The 22942-nt window shown below is 28.5% G+C and overlaps 1 protein-coding gene across 3 annotated transcripts in view; it reads right to left on the bottom strand.

Annotated features, from left to right (window-relative positions):
* LOC111675555 (J domain-containing protein) overlaps window positions 1-22942 on the bottom strand; it is a 63475-nt gene that overhangs the window by 17757 nt on the left and 22776 nt on the right. The window lies entirely within an intron of this gene.

Below are 22942 nucleotides of genomic sequence, written 5' to 3'. Positions count from 1 at the left end.
CAGTTTGAATATTTTAACATAATTTTTGTTACATTTTTTTTTGAGTATTCTTTTTATTTTAATTCAATGTCTCTTCAAGGAAAAAGTATTAAGCAATTGTGATATTACTAGTTAGAAAGGAAACTTTCTTTTTTCTTTTATATTTTCCATTTGTATATTTCTTACTCAAGGCCAACGAATAAATGTAAAATTTAAATATTAACACTTGAAAAATTCTCTATTTAATATTTGTGTGGAGGATTTTTGAATTTATTATATATGCGACTTATTTTAAAAGTAAAATTTTATACTGATTCCTCTATATCCATCACTTGCACACTTGTATGTGGTCTATATATATTATTGCAGACATTTTTAAACGAGCTTTTCCAAACTAAGGGCAGGTTTCGTACTACTGAGTTAAACTAGGTTTAACTTGCTGTTAGATTAAACTCGGAACAAATTTATGTCGTTTTTTCAATAGTCGTATAACGAATCAGATTAAATACAGTTTTGTATATATTGAAACCATAGGAAAATATTAATTTGTGTTAACCGATTTAAATTAAACATAGGGAAAATTAATAAGGAGGACCCAAATTTACGATGACATCGAAAAATCCTAAATATATTTTTGTAATTATATAAAATGTTTATAACCCATGAACAATATATTCTATGACATTCTGCCAGATAATGGTTGTAGAGAAAAACAGATATCGGTTTCAGCAGCTAAATTTACATTTGAAACCAATTGAAAAATTTTCACAATTCTTTGATTGGTGCAATTTCCCAACAAACAATCTTTAAATTTTGGTAATGAGTAATTTAGATAATGTAGTTATTTAATACATTACCTGGTAATGAGTAGTCCTTATCAATAACATTATTAACTTTTTTTGAATTGAATTTGTAGACAATTATCAAGGGAATCAGTCTTGATATATATCCAACGTTTGTAGTTCGAATCAAAGTATTCGAAAAAGTACTATTATCAAATTCCAATTATTACTCAGTCGGGAATCTGCATTTTCAAATTTATGATTCTAGGTTAAATATTTAAAAAAAAAATTCAAAAAGTACCATTCAAGGAAACATTTTAGAACTTGTTCTAAAAAGAACAAGTTCTTGAAAGAATGCAAAGAGAACCACTTTAGATTCTTAAATAACAACCTTGGAACTAGCGATGTCGCAAATACTACTGGAACCTGTTCCTCGGAACATTTTTATGGTTCTAAAATACTTCTAAAGGGTTTTCAAGGAACTAGTTCTTTGACATTAGTTATACATTGATACTAAACTAGTTATATTGAATACATACATTGATTAAAGAACTAGTTCTGAAATCTTTCCAAAGAACGAGTGTCGACTCCATAACGCTTCCTCAAAATCTGTTCCGGAGGTGAGAATTTCGAACAGAAATCATTGGTCCCAATGCCAAAGTGCGTTCTAGAACTAGTTGTGGAACTAATACAATTTTTGCTGGGATATGTGAGATAAAAAGTATTAAAAAGTTGTCACCTAAATAATCTTATTCGTGAACATTCATATAATGGAACATACATACATTTTAATTTAAAGACCAAAAAAGTGGCAAAGGGTCACTTTTTATAGAATCTCTATGATAAATTATGAACCTGAAAAAGATAGTAAAGAGATTTTGACTCATACAAAATTTGTTTATATAGAATTTCATCGTAGTACTCGCATTTCTGGGCAATTTCTAAATGGGTCCTTATATGGGTAACAGGGTTAATTATGGACAATTTTTTATAAAAATTTATTAAGAAATTTACGTCCTTCGAAGACTTTTTTTTATAGAATTTAATCTTTATATTGATATTTTTAAACAAATCATAACTGTTTTCCGGGGAGCTACTTAAATGAGAGCTATGTGAAAGCTTGGACCAATTTTGATCATTTTCAAACCTTGTCAATAGGGAATATTTATGAAAAATTTCAACTATCTCTTCCAGTGTGTTCGCTATCATGATTTCAACAGGCAGATGGACGGACATACTTAGATGGTCTTAGAATCTAATAAGGACTCAAAATATTTGTACTTATAAACAAAATGACAAAAACAAAAAAGATGGATATATAATATACCCATCTTTTTTGTGGTGGCTAGGACGAAACAGATGTCTGATAATCATACGAATAATAGTTAGTTTTATTGCTTTATTTTTCACATCTTAGACTATGGTTAATATTATTTGAGCAGGATTTAGTATCGTTACTTGTGGGAAATCCTTTAGCACTTATAGTAAAAGAAAATATATAAATTTTTTTCATAAAATTTAAATAATCATTTCACACATCTCTCTAGTAGATATGATATTTTCATTTTTGATGAGTATAGTAGTGGTTATATTTGTTAAAGAGAATACATTTCTTTTTCCTATCATTTTCCTTTAGTATTAAATAATATTTAAAAAAAACAATTACCATCAGGTGTTCACTTATTGGGGATCTAGAATTTTAATAAATTGATGTATAAAAGAACGTGAGTATTTTGATGGACAGTTTATCTACAAGGTTGTCACATCTGCATATAAAGAATGTATGCAAACAATTGTCTATTCAGGTTGTGGTTTTTTATTTAATAATAAATTATTGATTTTACTAATATATAATAATACATATTGGTACCACTTACACAGTAAAAACTTAGTAATAACATCCAATTATAATTACCAGGGCAAGGATTTTCATGCACTATAAGATGCATGCGCTTATAATATGTACTTCAAAATAGGAGAATATGCACAAAAAATGTGAAAAATATGCAGCAAAAATATTTCTTTTTGAAGGTAGATATTCAGATCTTAAGTTTTTGATAAGAGATATACAAGTTTTTAAGGACTGCTTTATGTACGTAATACCACTTTAACGGAACCACGGAACCACGACCTCGAGAATGACAAATATAAAGACTAAGAAACAACTTTAAATGGTATATTTTTAATTTCTAAAAGTGGAAAGCTTTGCCGAAATTCTAATAACATTTGGTGAATGAATGTATTTTTGTATAAATTATATTTCATCCGAATTTTATCGTTTGGTAATGTTTTTAAGTGAATTATGGACGTGAGAAAGAAGTAAGAACAAAATTTCATCAAGTTATATTTTTATATGGACACACAGATGGACAGACTTAGCAATTAATAATGAACAGATACTTAAAGAGCCAATATTTTGGATGTTACAATTAGCAGCACAAACTTAAAATACGTTCCGCACTATTGTGATTTTAAAAATTAAGTAAATCTAAGTAAGTATTTCACACAACCCAGTATTTTTTTGTTAAATCGAAATTTGTTGATATTTATTTTAAAAAAATCTAAATATGTAAATACCAAATTTGTTAAAAAAATATGAAATACAGGGAAAACAATTTGTTTTAGAAAAATTTAAAAAAAAATGCAAAATATGCTATAAAAATAATGAAAATATGTAAAATATATGCAATTTAAAGCAAAATATGCAAAAATATGCAACAACAAATCGATGTCATTTTGTAGCAAATTCTTTAATTCGAAAAGAAAACTAGTTAAAAATTATTTTGAGATACTGACTAAAAACATGCATTTGCATTGAAATCCTTGCCCTGGTAATTACTTTCCTAATAATATACTTTTCAATGACTACTACATATCGTTTCGGTTACTATACATGTAGTAGCTGAATACTTTTTTTCATACGATTTTTTCTAATTACATGTTAGCGTTTGTGGTAAGCATTTAAAATACTTACTAGGCAATGAAAGTTTTTGCTGGGTTTTCGTAGTAATTCTATTAGGGGGATGATTAATTTATTTAAAAATTATAATACAATTTACAAATTACTGTTTTCAATTGATTGTTGCTGTTACTTTACATGTTTGTTTCAGTGGTATTAAAACCCAAAAGTTTAAGCTGTGCTAATCGTTTTAAAACTCACAAATTACACTCCAAATCAATTTTAATTATTTCTAAATTCAATACATACATATATAAACATCTTTGTATGTTTATGTAGGTTTTGTACTTACATTTTAACCCATTAACCCATTGTGCGTCATGTACTTATTAACTTTTAACTTTTACTTTATTCCCTTTTCGACTTATATAGTTCATTAGTTACTTTTGTACTTATAATAAGCTTGTAACATTAATAAGTTTTTTTTAAATAAATTTCCAGAATTCAATTACAACTAATTACAAATAAGTTTCTATGTTTGTTAATTTAATAAATCTTACGGATTAGTTGGAAATGGAAGTAACAATGGTAATGGCTATTTGTTAATAAGTTTTCAGTTACCATTATCATTTAGTTGGGTTTAGCATTAAGTAGAACTTTCTTAACAAATGATTAACTTCTTTAATAATATTGGGTTTTAGTAAAACATACGGGGTGTATGGTGAAAAAAGGAATACATTTGTTAATGGCAAAAAAGGAAATGACCCAAAAAAGGATTATAAATACACATAATGTATGTATAGAATTAAATATGTTTCATTAAAGCAAATTAATCAGACGTTGATTGTACAAGAAAAGTAGAGGGATTTTTAATGTTTAGGGATTTAATAATGTAAACAACAAAATAATTCAAAACCCCAGTCAACATTTGAATAGACACTGAAATCGCCTCAATGCCTAATATTTACGAAAAATTTCGTTAATTCTATGGAATTTTTCGTTATTTTGCTCCACGAAATTGTTTCGTTATATACACGAAATATCGTTTATATAAATAGTTTTTGTAATTTTAATAAACAATTTTCACAGGTAAGGTTTATTTAAATTTTTGAAACCAACTCGAATGATTTTAAAGTAATTTTAACTGATGGGACCTATATCTGTTTTTCGCTATCTAATTACAGACAAACAGACAGACGGACATGGCTAAATCGACTCCGCTATCTATATACATTATAGGGTCGGAAAATTATATTATAGAAATTACAAACGGAATGACAAACTTATATATACCCTTCTCACGAAAGTGAAGGGTATAAAAATCAGAAATTATCTTTTAATTTACAACACGTTATCTAAGGGTGTGTAGTACCTTCGCTTATTTACTTATTATACATATTTTTCTCCTATTTTCCATTTTTATTAAATTTTCAAATTATTTACAGTATTTTTATTGACATCGTACATGTTGTGTTTGTAAAAAAAATTAAATTGGCTTGACTTTTAAATCATAATCAATTTTGCAAACAGAAAAACTGAAAGGGAAATTTATTTTATTGAACTTAACTAAAATCAATCAAAAGCCGTTTGCAAAAAAAAAACTATCTAGTTACTTTAAATTCATACATATGTATGTATGTAAAATTTACATTGTAAATATAAGAATTGTAGTAGTATGTGTAAATTTCAAATACATTCATTGAAAATTTATACTATACTTACAAGTATTTATTGTGACCTTCAATAAATAATTCAATTTTAATATAATCCACAGTTCAATGGATTTCTCTATATATATATGTACATACTATATAGTATTTATACTGTAGTATGCATAAGTGAGAATATTATAGTTATATTTTTTTTTCAATTTTCTTAAAATAGTTATCCCTCTACCCCAAAATCTAATGCAAAAAAAACTTTAAACTTATTTTAGCTTAAAGGTGTTATTTACTGTTATTATATTGACTACAACTATAACTGTAGTTGAAGCAGTTATAGTTGTTCTATTATATATTTACCTCTAACCGCTTTCTCAAATAATTAGTTGTTGTGTACATATATCTATACCCATTATGTCCATATTTGATGTTCGATATAGAATTACAAAAAAATGAAAACCTCACATACCTCCAGTAACCACAATAAAGTGCACTTATACATCTATTGTAACATTGTATGTAATGGTATATAAACCAATATTGCTTTGCTATACCCTACATAATATTAGTGGTCCTAATTACGCCTTATATCCTTTGTATTCCTAAAGTTTGTTCGTCCTTATGTTTTCTCTAACTTAAGTAAATACGAAGTTAGGTAATTAGTTTGAATGGTGGTTGGTATATACATAATATCGGAAGAAATACATCTTAACCTATATCGGTGCTTTTGTGCGCTTCTTACTCAGTGCCTCAGGTGGGAATCGCAACCAAACTAGAACACTACCCACAAACCTACCGAAGGCCACTTCTCCTAATTTACTTATCAAATTTTGTCGTGTACAAAAATTTATATATCCCTCTAACAGGACTTTTAAAGTTCTCAAGATCCGAATATTAAATCATTCACTATCCATGAATGTGTCATTAATTTAAACAGAATTTTGGACTAATCTAATCTTTTATCATTTATAACTTTGTTGTAGACATTTAATAGATTTATGCTGATTTAAATCGGTTTTGTTATGAACATCAGCATGATTTACGGAATAGGGCTTTTAATAGGTTTACTTGTGTACGAAACTCTCGAGAGGGATTTAAATGTATTCGAACACAAAATTTTTGTTGGATTTGTTGACAATAAACTGCTTTTCAGTAAGAAAGGTTACTGGAAGGTCAAGGTCAATTATACGGACCAAGATATTTATAAGACAGTGAACCATATATACTAAAGAATTAAGCTACGCCATATCCGATTATCGAGGTAACGGGTCCAAAATTCTGGACTTCCTTTTAAACGTTCAAAGAGCGCAAAGATGCCGTAGATTTTGTTGAGTCATCCGAAAATCAAATTTGTCATCTTCAAAATGGAGACATAATCTCTGAGATATCTTAACCAGGTTCGAATTCATCTCAATGATTTAGAAAATTGTTTTTGATTTCTTGGTTTTTAATTTTATGGAATTAAATTAAAGAGGAAGTACGTGATGGAACTAGAATACATATGTATATATACGTTCGAGGGCTAACGTTCAATACTTTACTGTGTCACATACGCAAGGACAGAATCAACATATGTAAGTTGATTCCCCATTTAAAAATGTTCAACTGGAGATAATCCCTGTAATAGGGTAACATATGATATCGATCTTTACCTCATCAAAATTCCTTATATATTCTTTATTGTAATTGCTATTGTATATTGGGTTTGTGCTGATGTATGTAGCATACAAAAATATCTGTCCAATGCCCACCTTTAAGTATATCAATAGGCTAAGAATCGTTTTCTGAGTTGATAAAGCTATGTCCGTCCGTCTGGCTGGCTGTCCATCTAAACCTTATGCTTAAGGTACAGGTCGTAATTTTCAAGATAATTGGATGAACATACACGTTTTTTGGACCAAGAACGAAGTCTATTGATAATGGTTAAAATCGGCCCATTATTTCAGCTAGCCCCGAATAGGACTTTTGAGCTCATAAATATGTTAAAGATACCTGTAAATCGATAACAAACGGAACAACTAAGTATTGATGACCTTGCCAAATTTTATAATGATCGTGCCCCATTTGACCCTAGCTCCCATACAAAGTTCCCTTTAGAAAATGACCTGAATGTCCAAAATTAACTTTAAATTGCTTAAATGCATCGGAATAAGGTAATATTGAAGATAAATACTTTAATATGAAAAAAGTCACATATAATAGGTAGGGTATCATATGGTCTGTCACGCGCGACTTTACTTTCTTACTTGTTTTTTTTTTTTCATACATTTAATTTGTTTTTCTATACCAAAAATTGATTCCTGTTGTAGCTGCTGCTACTTCGAGCCAAATAACTGAAATATTCAATTTATTATGGCTGGTCATGATAGTTATTGGGATTTGTTTATTGTTACTGCAAAACTATATATTATATTCCTTAACAATACAAGCCTAATTTATTGATGTGGAAATTTTTATGAGTTTTACACGAAATAAAAAAAATTTTACTACTAAATAATAGTTTTTTTTTTATCAACACTTGTTGGAAAAGTTATTGAAAATATTTTATTTACTTTTTTTGTTTAATTGAAAGAAAATTAATTTATGCTTTAAATTTAATAAATCTAAAATATTGTTAAAATTTTAAAGCACACAAAAATTTAGGTTTCTACATATTTTTCGAAATTTAAATAATTCCCATTTAAGTAGCTTTCTATTATTCCATCCTTAAGTACCCACCAAATGTCAAATTTTAACAACTCCGCCATTCATTAGGCTCACAACATGTATAGGACACTCCTTAGTAAGGAATTTTTCCCTCATGTATGATGATTTATTTCCAGTGAAAAAAATGATTTATTTTTCCAGTAAAAATTCACAGTGAATTATTAAGTATACAAGTTGAATAAGTACAAGGCAGAGATGTTAAATTTAAAAATTGTAACAATTACCAGAAAAATTATTACTTTTTCTACTTTACAAATAAATAATTTTAATTGAAAATAACTCGACAAAAAACTAGGTATTGGCTTTGAAATGTAATTATAATTATTGTTTACTGGTGGTGCCAACAGTCCTTTTTTGTCCTATTTTTCTAAATTTTCCAGCAAAAACAGTCACTATTAGCAAATTCTGTAATTTTACAGAATTTTTTATTGATTTTTTTTTTCAAATTAAAAAAAACACATTAATAAAAGATCTAGTTCCAGAACTTGTCCATAAAAATATTGTCAACTCCATAAACATGTCACAAAATCAGTTTCGAAGTTGACAATACCCAACTTGTTGCATAACTAATACCATTTTCTCTGGGACTTTTCCTCATTAGATTATAGTATAAACAATTATGAACGTATAGTCGGACTTGACCGATGAATGATAACTTACACTAGTATATTACAAATTTGGATTATTATACCCTTCACCTTTATGAGAAGGGTATAAATAAGTTTGTCATTCCGTTTGTAATTTCTATAATATAATTTTCCCACTCTATAAAGTATATATATTCTGGATCCTTATAAATAGCGGAGTCGATTAAGCCATGTCCGTCTGTCTGTCTGGTTGTCTGTCTGTCTGTCTGTATGTTTGTTGAAATCAGTTTTTAGAGCACCCCAGATATCTTCATTAATAAGCCATAAAAGGGAACTTTTAGGTACTTCTTCGTTTTTCAAAAGGTACTTTTTGAATATTTTATAATATTGTACCTAGATACACGAATTTATGTATGTGGAGTCTGAATTAGGTGAGAACACATAAAATGGAACTTCTTGGTACTTTTTCGTTTTTCAAAAGGTACTTTTTTAAGTTTTCTATAATTATGAACTTAGAAACATGAAATTAAGTATGTAGAGTCCAGATTAGACTAAATCACGTCAAAGAGGATTTTTTGTTTTGTAGAATGAAAAAGAACTAAATTTCTATAATATTGAATCTAGAAACATGCAATTAAGTATGTTCAGCGCGAAGTAGTTGATTTGAAAGAAGAGTTTTTGATACCGACTTTTATATTATATAATTTTAATTAATTTTTACAATAATTTCGGAATATTTTTAACTCTTGTTCATCAAAAAAACAAATTTTCTACAAAATGGCTCATATGGGGGTGAGGTTAGATATGGGCCTTTCCTTATAAATGTTGGCAGGGGAATTTACGTCTGCATCAAAGATATTAATGTGGAATTTTATCACGTTATTAATAAGTAAAGTGAATTTTGACCATCAAGTCACTTTCTGAAGTGGAGTATGTATGCGGGCTAGGGTCAAATAATGCCGGATCATTACCAAAATCGGCAGTGTCGTTTAAACTTCTATAAAACTAAGTGTTGCCGATTTTTGTAGACAAAACAGAAAATTTTATGTATTTATATGCCCAAAAGTCCTATTCGGGGGGTACGGTTGTATAGGGGCTAAGTGAAATAATGGTTCAATTTCAACCATTTGTAATAACGTTCGTCCTATGGCTAAAAGAGGTGTAGAGGACGAATTATATAGATTGACTCAAAAAGTGATTCAGAGTCGATTAGTACAGTAGGTGTTGGGTGTTGCAAACACAAACCTCTTCACTATAGTGGTGTAGGTTATAAAAACTAATTCCATGAACGTTTCAGGGGTAAAAAACTAGTTCCAGAACCGTCCATGGAACGACTGTAATCGCCATAATTCTTTCGCAGAATCAGTTCCGTAGTGGAAAATTTCATAGAAAGCTAGTTATGGAATTAATACCATTTTCTCTAAGAATTTTCCTCATTAAATTATAGCCTAAAAAATACATATGGTACAAACAATAACTACAATTACACCAACATTATCATCTCTCAGTACACGCACGTTTCACAAGAGATTACAGTAGAATATATCAAATTACTCAGAATTATGCTCAGCAATAAAGTCTGACAAAAAAAAAAAAAAAAAAAAAAAATATGTTGAAAGGTGAAATGTTTTTGCTGCTAAGTGTGTTTATAAGTAATGAGATTGTCATGTTGTAACATTAATGTCCAAATGATAAAGACATCGTTGTCTGTCCTACTGACTTACTGTTTAATTTATGACATGAATCTGTGACATGGTAATGTTAAATGCTGATGTTAGCTTACTTTAATAAGAGTTTATTAAGACATATCTGAATTAAATTTAAAATTTAAAAATCGATCCAATATGAAATATCTTTGTTAATTACATGTATCCGATTTATAAGTGTTTGCTGGGTAGGTACATATGTATGTATATTGTAGCTTACAATTTATTTAAAATTTATAAATAATATAAGTTAATAAAGAAAATGTATGTACATTAAAAATTCTGGGTGTAACTTATCTATGGCTTTACACTCCCATTTCTAACAACCCCCATTTTTATGAAAAAGTCATGCTATTTACGGAAAGGTACTTACTCCTGCAGCATAAGTGGAAAGACAGACAGTGGTAATTGTAGTACATACATACATATATGTTTGTATTACATGGTAATTGAAATTTTTTAAACAATTTATGCAAATTGATTTAAAAATTAAATTATTTCAAATTTATTAAATGGATTTACAAAAAATAAAAGGAAAAGCACCACATTGTATGAATATACAGGTGACGCTTAAAAGGAATTTAATTTTCTTTACTACTTTTTGTAGGGAAAAAATACAATTTTAATAAATAAGGGGTGTAATGTAATAATTCCCAGGAAAAGTAAAATGAAGTACTTCCAAAAGAATACCATTTATCACTAACATATAGCACTAAGTGATTTTACCTGCTGTGGAAGTGATGTTTTTTGAGTTCCAAAGAAGCGAAAAGAATTCAATTTTGTTAAAAATTGAAGGCATAGTTTTTTGTACTAAAATTTTTTGAGTTAAACCCATTTTATTTTGGAGTTGATTGATAAATGCGTGTAATTTATTTATTTAAAAATTAAAAAATTATTAAAAAATTGAAATCATGTTTTTCAGTACTTCCATGGAGTAAATTCTACTTCTTTTTCACTTCTTGGAAGTTCTTTTTTTGCTGGGTTAAGGCATTATTTTTAAAAAATGGACTATATATTTGTGCTATTTTAATGATATATTCCTATTATAATTAAATTGAAGGCAAATAATGTTGTTTAAAATATGAAATATTTCAAAACAAATATTTTGGACTCGCAAAACTATATATCGAAATAAACATAATCCTCTCACTGAGACCGTAAACATTTTTTATAAATTTGACTTGATTCGCTCTCTATATAATGTGCCAACAACGACGCAGATACGATTCAAGTATCATATCGTTATTTCGACCACAGCTGGTCTAGAGAATGTAGATTTTTAATGTTAATAGTTTTTATCAAATATATATTTTTTTCATGAAAAATATTGAGCATGTTTAAAATTAAAAGGAAAAAAGGAAACATATATAAATAAAAATTCAACGTAAAATAAATAAACCAAAATTAAACTAAAACAAGTTAGATTTCCATATTCGGCTGTGCCGAATCTTATATACCCTTCACCAAGTATGTTTTAAAAAACAGTTTTTATACATGTCACACATAACATACACACAAACAAATATAAACTGTAGCAGAAAGAAATATTAACCGTTGTACTGTACTACCACCGTTAAACTGTATTACCACCCTCAAACAAATATGCGCTGTATTTTGTGATTTTATGCTTTATTTATAATTTGTTGAGGAAATTTTCGGAGGTAGTCTCAGATTTTTACCCATATCTCAGTTATTTATGAACCGATTTTGCTGATTTTCAATAGGAAACTTTTCGAAAACATGTCTGACAGAATTATTGAAGATTTGGATCTTGAAGATATCTGGAGTCTTCAGAATATTGATTTCAACAGACAGACAGACGGACGGACATGGCTTAATCGACTCCGCTATCTATAAAGATCCTGAATATATATACTTTATAGGGTCGGAAAATTATATTATAGAAACTACAAACGGAATGACAAACTTATATATACCCTTCTCACGAAGGCGAAGGGTATAAAAACCTTTAAAGTATTAAAAAAATTTATAACTTTTATAAAAATTGCTAACATTACAAATAAACATATATATGTATCTCGACATAACATAACATTTGAAATTTATGAAAACTTCCAAATAAGATACATTACAAAAGTTTTATACACTTTTCTAAAACTAACCCAGCAAAAACTTTCATAACTAGATAAGGGGAAATAATGCTAAAATGTAAGTACTTACTAATAGCCTGAACAAGTCAACAATAATGCGCCAATTTGCTAAAAATTTCGTGTGCTTATGATTGTCGCTTTATTGTTGACTTGTGCAGGGGTACTAAAGGCCACCACAAACGCTTACAAGTAATTACACAAATTTGTCGCTGTAAGTCGCATGAAAAAACGTATATAGCTCCAATAGGAATAAGAAAGAAGAATTAGAAAGTATTTATATAACACATTGTAAGTAAAACACTTTTAGACTACTTCTATGTAATCCAGACCATATATAGTAGTCATTGAAAATATTGTTATTGATCATTCGCCATAGGGGCACATCTGTCAATGTAAATAACTTGAAAACTAAGTAATCGGTTGAAAACTTTACCTTACATATGATAGAAGGTCGACGTGATTTATTGCTTTTCAAAAGGCTGTGAAAATATTTCACTGTGTGTATTTTTTTGTGGCAACTTTTTTAGTTTTTGTGATAGAAAAAAATATATCGGTTGGTGATATAATGTCAATAATAGAACAAAGAAAAAAATTGAGAATATGTTTTGTGGTTTTAGTTTGAGGGCGCCTCAAAAAAAGTGGCGTATGGTCCCCCTTCTGCAATACTTAGTTTTTTCTATTATAAAGATAACATACAAGTCTGTCTTAACTTTCAATAGTTATTACAATTAAAAGTCATTATTTAGTTTTTGCTGGGTTATTTTCTATTAAAGAGATAACATTAAAGTCTATTTACATTCATTCAAAAGCATAAAAAAAGGAAAAACAAATGAATCCTTTTTCTTGGCATTTGGGTTGCGTATGTCAATTAAATAATTTATTATATTAAAAAAAATTAAAACCCAAAACAAAATAAAAGTAAAAAATAAACACATCATTTATTTATTTGTTGAATTGTAGAAGAAAAAAAGTTTTTACTTAATGGAATTTATTAATAACACTGATTTAAAAATGTTGATAATAAAACAAGGTATTATAAAAAAGAATTTAGAAAAATATATGCTTAAAAGAAACAAATAAATATTTTCTTTTTGCCACAAACAAACACATCTATAGAAAGCATACATATAAAGAATTATAGTTGTATACATGTATAAACAAAATAAATTTCAAATCATCACACAAATAAACCATAAAATCCAAAAAGGAATGTCTGGCAAATATTTACAATGATTCACATAGAAAACAACAAAATACTTTTAACTATAAGGATATGAAAAACTATATACATAAATCTTATACATATGTATATTTATACACATATTATATGTATATAAAAGTGATACACTTTTATTTTTATATTTAATAGATATTGGTCCTTTTGAGTTAATACAAATTAAATTTATAAAAGCTATAAAAAACTAATATAAAAATCTTTTCTTAATTGGAAAATATATATTTTCATTTTGCTTTGAAGCGACCTATGGACTAGTGTTTTCAATGGGTCGGTTTTTATATTCTACACCATTATAGTAGGGAGGGTATTATGCGTTTGTGCTGATGTTTGTAACACCCAAACACATTGGTCCTACACCCACCTTAAAGTATACCAATCAGCTCAGAATCACTTTCTGAGTCGATTTAGTGACTTTTGGTCAAATTTGGTTGAAATCGGTTCAATGGTCTAGTGTATAAACTAAATTTTTGACAAAATTATGGAATTCTACGTGGACTAGTCCATTGAATAGTATATGAAGTTGAGCAATATTTAAGCCTAGTTTATAGACTTCGTTCTAAAAACGATACAATATTTTATGTGTACAAAATTTTAATGCAGCGTAGGGATGATATAACCGCCCTTTCTTGGCAGTGCAGATCTAATATATACATATACTGAATATGAAGTAAGTAATCAGCTATTCGATCAAGTTACTATACTTATAACATTATAACCAAATGTGGCAATGTGCAATGGAAGATTGGAATGGAATGGAGAGTTTTTCGTAGAATTGACCTTATATCAGCCGTAAAGCGTTATCAGAAAAAAATGTGAAGGATCGTCTTAAATTTTGCTGAACTGACTGAAAAGGATTATATAGTCCAATGAAACGAAGACTAATTGTTTTCAGTCTGATGACAAGGAATATTACTGGCACCGCCCTTATGAAAGCTTAAAAAAGCACCAAGTAAAAGAAACGCTGAAACGTGGGGGATGTAGTCTGATGGTGTGGGCTTATTTCACTTGGTAGAATTTCGGTTCTAAGGTAAAATTATATGCTATAATGAACAATGAGGATTATTTGAGCATTTTTAATTCAATATTCCAGATTTTGTGGTAGAATGTGCATTAGAGTGGTCGGTCTCTATGGACAAAAAAAATTAAAGATATGTTAATAAAATTTCTAAAAATATGCACATTGTGCATATCCAGAGTCAGAGGTTATACTCCAACAGGATGGGGAACCGAAGCATACGGCAAAAATCGTAAAAAATTGGCTTTCAGCGCAGAATTTTCAAACGATGCAATGGCCAACTCAATGCCTGGAAATCAATCCAATTTTAATTTATGACCTTTGTTAAAAAACGTCTTGCGCAATTCGCTAATGCACCAAGAAATCTTAAAGAACTTTAGTCGAGAGTACTAACAGAGTTGTCCAGTATTCCGCACCGGACCATTGAGACCTTAGTCGAAAGAACGACTCAACGTATAAAAATTGTTCTAAAAGCAAGAGGACTTTACACAAAATTTTAAAAATCAATTTTTTTTTTAAAAAGTGCATAACTGGATATTTCGACTTTATTTATAAATATGTTTTAATCTTTAGATTAATTATCATGGATTTAATTTTGTTTTCTTTTTAAATTGTTTTACTGAATATTTTAAATTGAAAACTTAATTATTCTTCCTTTATTTTATAGTTTTTATGAAATAGTAAAAAGTATCTACCTTTCGTTTATTCCGTTCTAATACACTGTACAAAATTTTGCTATTACACATCACAGATTTGAAAAGTTAGTCATATAAATGAATATAAATATGAATGTTGCCAAAGGCTAATTTATGTAGAATTAAAATATGTATGTAGGTACATATTTTGTCATAATTTGAATATCGTAAAAATATATACATATAAGCTGGAATTATTGTATGTATATATACATATATGAGCAATTATCAAAGTTTTTTAATTCCTTTGAAATTGAACTAAATTGTTAATAACTTTGGTAAGAAAATATGTCAAACAATTTTTTTAAGGATTATATAGTTTTGGTCCATAGCTTTAAACTTTTGGACACTATTTGTTATAGTGCTAACTAAAGACACTTAGGAGATTCTTTACAAGCTTATCCGTAATTTCTCACCCGGTTTTTTTCCAATTTTGAATTTTTTACAGTTTTTTTGACTTTGCGCTGATACCCCTTAATACAATACAAAAATTGGGACAACAGTGGTTAGCTGATGTAATTATACACAGTATGGTATATATCTCGTTAATGTGCCCTGAATGGGAGATGGGTACGACAGAAAAGTTGGTAAACTTGAACGTAATTTCTTATTTAATTTTGAAAAATTTAATTTCATATATCAAACATCAACTTACACAAACATTTAATAAATATACATGAAGATAATGACAAACACAATGGTGTAGGATTATAAATGTATTTAAAATTTCCTTGTAAGCTACAAAGACGTCACTTTTATCTAAATACATTTTGCCAAGACACATCATGGATGATGCTTAAAATTCGTCAAAATTATCACCATTTGCAAGTTTTCTTAATATTAATAATGTCAAACTGGGGCACATTAAAAAAGTTAAATATATATATTTTTTTTGGGCCAAATAAAATGTACCTAGCATCAAAAAGCATCATTCTATAAATATTTAATTCCTTCAAACTATAATTATACCCTACACCACTTTAGTGGGGAGGATATATTGGGTTTGTGCTGATGTTTGTAACATATAAGAATGTAAGTATACCAATCGGCTTAGAATCGTTTTCTGAGTCGATTTAGCTATGTCCGTCCGTCTGGCCGACTGACCGGCTGGCTGTCCATGTAAACCTTGTGCGCAAGGTCGCAATTTTCAAGATAATTGGATGAAATTTGGCACATACGCCTATTGTAAATGAATAAAATAGGTCAATTATTTCACCTAGCCCCCGTACAACAGAACATCCCGAAAAGGGCTTCTAAGCTCATAATTATGTTAAATATAACTGTTTATTGATAAAAAGCGGCACAACTAAGTTTTATACAAGCCATGATGACCTTGCCAAATTTCATAAAGATCGGGCCTAATTTGACCCGAGCTCCCATACAAAGTCCCCTTCAGAAAATTACTTGAATATCCAAAATTAACTTATAAACACAAATATCGCGATGAAATTGAGCACAAATAAATATTATATAAATATAAATGTATTCACAAAACTTTATCGGGCTTGGTCCATATTTTTCATAACTGGTGTAGGGTATCACATGGTCGGTCACGCCCGACTATACTTTTATACTTGTTTTTTAAATGCATTCTCTTACAAATCAAGCTCGTAGAATTCAGATATTTTTCAGTTTTTTTCTTAAATTTTACTAGCTTGCCATTTTTTCAAAAACTATAGGCAACAAGTTAAAAGTTACTGAAATGAAATTTTTTACTGTGTATTTTTAAATTTTTTTAAAACAAATCTTATGTTATGTATTTAATGCGCTAAATTTGAATTACTTTTACAATTATGTGCAATTTTTTTCAAAATATTTTGAATTTGCCATCAAAAAAATGTTTCGATTTTTTTAACTCTAAAATTAAAAAATTTTGATAATTGCTTATATATATATGTTCTTAACATAATATTTAAACATATGTATATAGATGGAATATGCAAATATATGGTTTCAATGTTATTATTATATTGTTATTTATACGAATATTGATGGATTTGCCCTGCGTACTCCGAAATAATATATGCGTGATTTTATCTGTATAAATATTGAAGTCTTTAAAATTCATTGTAAGCATTCGTTTGGCATATAAAAACAACATTGTATATGTAGGTGTATAGGACATACATATAGATATATATATATATAAATATTTAAGTAAATAAATATTTGTATATAAAAAGTATATTATGAAATGAAAAAATATTGTATAATAAAAAATATATACACATAAATCCTTGTAGTAAAATTAATACCATTTATGAATTCTTTAGTCGTAATATAACAAATTGAGAATTTTTTTCGTTTTCTTGTTTATTATATTTATCATTTCCTTCCGTAAGGATAGAAATGTGTTGTTATAAATTGGTTTGTAATTATGGCACATAATTCATGAATATGTAGATAAGTTATACTACTCATTAAGCAGAAGTTACATTATTCATTTTTTTGGAACTTAAAGGTAGTGAGGAATTTAAAAAGAAATAAGGATTTCAGTAATAATTTTCTTTGGTTACTGATTAGGCCAATACGTATTTAATGAGACCTATATACAATCCACAACGATTACAAATCTACGAAACGCTATGATATAAAACTTTCTGCTCTTCATATTAAAATCATCATTTACTTGGTAAGTATGGAAGTAATATAGGAGCAAAGTGTATATATTAACTTTTAGTTGAATAACTATTTATTTTTTCGACGATAACCAAAAACTAACTGGTTATAAATGTGATTACCCGACTATTCACAGATATTTTCTATATTTATTGGTATATTCTCTCTTACTCAATGCCTTTTTAAAAAAATTATTTTATTGGTAAAGTCCACTTATTTCCAGCAGTAAGGATTTGGCAGATAGGCTGTTTTAACAGTGCAACAAACTGTTGGATCCAGATTAATTATATTGAGAAAACATTATATATAAATATTGCTATATATAGCAATATATATACTCTTTATACCCTACACTACTATAGTGGAGATAGTGGAAATAGTGGTCCTACACTGACCTTTAAATACACCAATCGGCTCAGAATTAATTTCTAAGACCCTACAGGTCGCAATTTTTAAAATAGTTTGATAAATTTTGGCCCATTCTCTTTTTAATCTACTTTGAATAAATTCATCTTGTAGAAAATCTCTTTTCTTAACATACTGGCTGGTGTAGGGTATCATATGGTCGGCCATGACCATGGTTGATAGTTTCTATAAAAAAACTGTTTTTGTAGAAAAAGCATTTGCTATTCATAAATAAGAACCTTCTGCTGACAGTCACTAATTGAAGAGTTTTCTACAGAAAGATTCTGCTGTAGAAAGTTTTTATAGATAAGTAGATAGTTTCTGTAGATAGTTTTCTACAGAAAACAGTCTATTCAAACAGTTTTTCTGTAATAAATTTTAGAAATAGTGGAAGTGTTATAGTTAAATGAGTCTACTGCACACATTTCTCTATACAATTATCTTTTATAGACATTTTTATTTAAACAGTGTATTTGTGGAAAATTTTTATAGAAATTTGGTATTTAAATAAAATAATAAAACTTTGTTAAACCTTTGACGACCATACGCAAATATACTTGCCAGAAAATTGTAAGCATATATACATTTGTTTAGGTGATATATAGGGCGAATCTGTCAACCGATCTTGACAACTTTGTTTGTCAAACGATACATAATACTTATCGCAATTTCTAACTGTTATGAGGCCATAGATATCGACAATCAAAGAAAAGATAAAACGCCCAGCAGTTCGACAAAGAGTCAATGCATACGAAAAAGACAGTAGATTCCACTCATAGTTAACCACCTGGATGATAGTAATTCGTATGTTTTGGGTCATTCGTAACGAATGTAACCTTTGTAATCGAGAATGGAGACAGTCGTCACTTAAGTGTCCTCTTTACTGTGCTCAAGTGACCTAGAGATTATACTCTTAAAAGTTGTTTTTTTGTTGTACTACCGAAAGTAGTTATTTTACCCATCTTTTGGAGGAGTGATTATTACTTTCTACTAATATGTCACTATCTTGTTGACTCAAATTTATATCTTTCGGGCCAATCGTCACATTATTGTCCCATAGTATTCTAGAGAGTAGACACTTTTAGAATTTTTAGAAATTTTTAAATTTTAGTTCCATTAATAACCTACCACCCGGCTGACTCCAATTTGTAAACTCTTTGTAAATGAGAATGAAGAAAGTCGTCACTTTGGAGTCCCCTTTGTAAGCGAGAGCGTAGGCAATCGTCTTTTTACTGTCTCTTTGTATTGTGTAGAATGACGATTGACATCCTCGTAGGACAAGCCCATGTTAAAATGTTTGGTCACCTGGGTAGTCAGGTGGCTAGGGGCCACCACAAATGGTTGGTTAAGTGGTCAGTTCGGGACTGTCCCGTAGAACTGCTGGGCGGATTGAAACGAAAAGGTTTGGTCGTCAAAGGGTTTAACATTACCAAGTAAAGGGTTAAAAGGTAAAATATCGCTTAAAAACTAAGTGCTTATTTTAACGCGATGACGTTCGCTTACAAATAGGTAGTCAAGTAAATACAATTTTCTATAGAAAGGTATATTCTGTTTTTTTCTCTCTGTAATCCCCCTTTTAAACGAGACTTGATTTCTAGGCAGTGTTTGTATGAAAGGTTTTCTATAACAAAGTGTAATTAGACTGTTTTCTATGCCTTAACATTGTGATGTCACTGGAGGCAAGTAGTTGCTGCAATCTCTTACAAGTTACAGCATCTATATCTTCAAATATTTTGGAAGTGATGTTATTCCGGAAATAACATTCTTGACTAACACTGATTGGAAAATTCCTAGGAATTACGTTCAGGAAACTGAGTTTCTGAACATTGAAAAATAATTCATTCAGTTCCCTTTTTTTCTCACGATTGTGGTCTAGGTGTATTTCTTCGGATTTGATGTAGTATACATCCCCCTATCAACCTAACCTATATCTTCAAGTAGAAATTGACTAATAAAATGAAAGTTTGCATTTATAAATTAAATTATTAATGAGAAGATACTACACTACTTCTGCGTAAGCAGAAAGATAATTTATAGTAGTTGCAAAGTATGTAATTAGGTAATTGGTAACAATTGCAAGTTATTGCCAAGTTTTTACTGAGATCATATGGGTGACTTTTCCCCGTATCAAACTACTGGAAATTTTTAATTTATGTCAATAGATTGGTTATAGTCTCTTTAGTATAAACGACTTTCTTTGTTATTGTTATTACACGTTCGGTATATTGTTTGTGCAAAAAAAAAAAATGATACCAACAACAATAAATATTTAATAAACAAACCAACAATATTGTTACAGAGAAAACAGCTTGTTGACATGCTTTCATCAAATAACTAAACTATGTTCCTATAAAATCTACATCTCCTGTTTATTTCAATACAACTTCTGATGTCCCTGCTACTATTGATACGAGTATGTGTTTAAGGTTTTGTTAACAGGATGGATACTTTTGATATGTATATGTATATGTATATGTATGTGTAAAGGCGGGGAATGTGCTTGTGTTACAAAGATTGTATTTTACTTTTATTTTAATGTCATAAAAAGGAATTGAAAAAGGTTTTCTTTTTTTTGCATTTTTATTGTCCTTAAGTTTATGTTGATGTATGTTTGTTGAAGTTAATTGACATTGAATAAGGATTCTTGTACTTTTTTTCTGCTATATATTTTTTGTATTTTATTATGTAATTTTATTTTACCTTTTGCCTTCATTTAAATATGACGGTACTTGTAACCTGTATTGCTAATTAAATTAATTAATAACATTAAAAAAACACGACAAAATTATAAAGTATTAAATTAACATAAACAAGTTTGATGTTGCTATTTTTGTTTTATGTTTTTATTTTTTGTAAAAAAAAGTATTTCCTTTTAACTTATTTTAATTTTAATTGTTTAAGTATTATCCTGTATCAAAAGGCTAAAATTAATTGCTGAAATTAATACCACATCTCGTGGTTTTCTTCAAAGGTTATATTAAGTTTAATATAATTATTTTTCAATCTTTTATAAACCAATCCTTGGAAATATTTTGGATTGTTGTTTTCAAAATATAATAAACAATTCATTTCGTTAAAGGCTATATAGTTATATATTTCTTTGGGATTATCCTAAAATTAATTACAAATAAGTAAAATGTGTCCGCTGCAGACAATTCTTTATAAAAAATTACAGTTTTATATTTAATTTATATTTGGCGGACTGTTTGCTTTAAACATGTGTCTTCTGTAAATAGTTTTTAATATAAATGTGTTTTAAGTTTTTATTTTTTTTGCAAAGTGTCTTCTGTATAAAGTTTTTTATTTAAATCTTAAATTATACCATTTTTCTATAGAAAGTATCTTCTTTAGACAATATGCTATAAAATATTATCGTTCTAGACCATTTTCTCTACAAAAAGTTCTTCTCTAAACCTCTTTCGATTGATCAATGCCTTTAGTGGACATTTCTTTTATATAAAAAAGGTCTTCGAAACATAATTATATTGTCTACTTAAGACAATTTTCAATAGAAAAGAATATTCTGTTGTTAAGATGTCTTCAACTATCCAGAAGTAGCTTCTATAGGCGGTAATCAGAAGAATAGTGTCCTCTGTAGAAAATTTCTTTTGTAGTCAGATTTTCTTTAAAGAAGCAACTTCTGTGGATATTTTCTATAAGAAAATTTTTCTATAGAGAATGCATTCAGTAGTTTTCTATCGGAAAGTAAATGTAGTATGCATATTTCTATAGAAAAGTGCCTTTAGTGGATAGTTTTCGATAGAAAGTGTCTCCAGTGGACTGTTTTCGACTGAAAAGTGTCTTCAGTGGACTGCTGTCTATAGAGAAATTTCTAAAGTATACAGTTTTCTTTTAAAAAGTGGAAATTTTTCTATAAAAAATGTCGTTAGTGGACAATTTTCTAAATAATAGAAATATGTCTTCAGTAGTTAGTTTTCTATACAAAAATATATTCAATAATACGTTTTCTACAAAAAAGTATCTTTAATACACAGTTTTCAACAGAAAAGTACATTTATTGAACATTTTTCTATAAAAAATGTCTTCAGTGAGAGCTTTCTTAAGAAAAATTCATTCAGTTAACAGTTTTCTAAAGAAAAGTGTCCCCAATAGACAGTTTTCTATAGAAAATTTTCTTTAGTAGTCAGGTTCAATAGAAAACTGTCTCCAGTAGCCAGTTTTCTATGGAAAGTGTTTTAAATAATATGTTTTTTACAGAAAAGTGTCTTCATTTTTCTATAGAAAATTCTTTCAGTAGACATTATTCTATGGAAAACTACCTTCAGTGGTTTTGCTACAGAAAATGCATTTATTAGACAGTTTTCTATCGAAAAGTACATGAAGTGTACATTTTCCAATGGAAAAGTGTTTATAGTAGATAATCTACTATAGAAAAATGTTTTCTGTGGACTACTTTCTACAGATCAGGTTATTGAGAGTTTTCTATAGAAAATGATTTTCAGTGGTCAGTTTCCTATATAAAAATATCTTCTGCGGAAAATTCAGTAGATAATTTACTTTAGAAAAGTGTTTTCTGTGG

This window comes from Lucilia cuprina, chromosome 4 (assembly GCF_022045245.1).
Source record: "Lucilia cuprina isolate Lc7/37 chromosome 4, ASM2204524v1, whole genome shotgun sequence".
Taxonomy (NCBI): domain Eukaryota; kingdom Metazoa; phylum Arthropoda; class Insecta; order Diptera; family Calliphoridae; genus Lucilia; species Lucilia cuprina.
The sequence above is the reverse complement of the archived record's forward strand: the minus strand, read 5'-3'. Positions and strand labels throughout refer to the sequence as shown.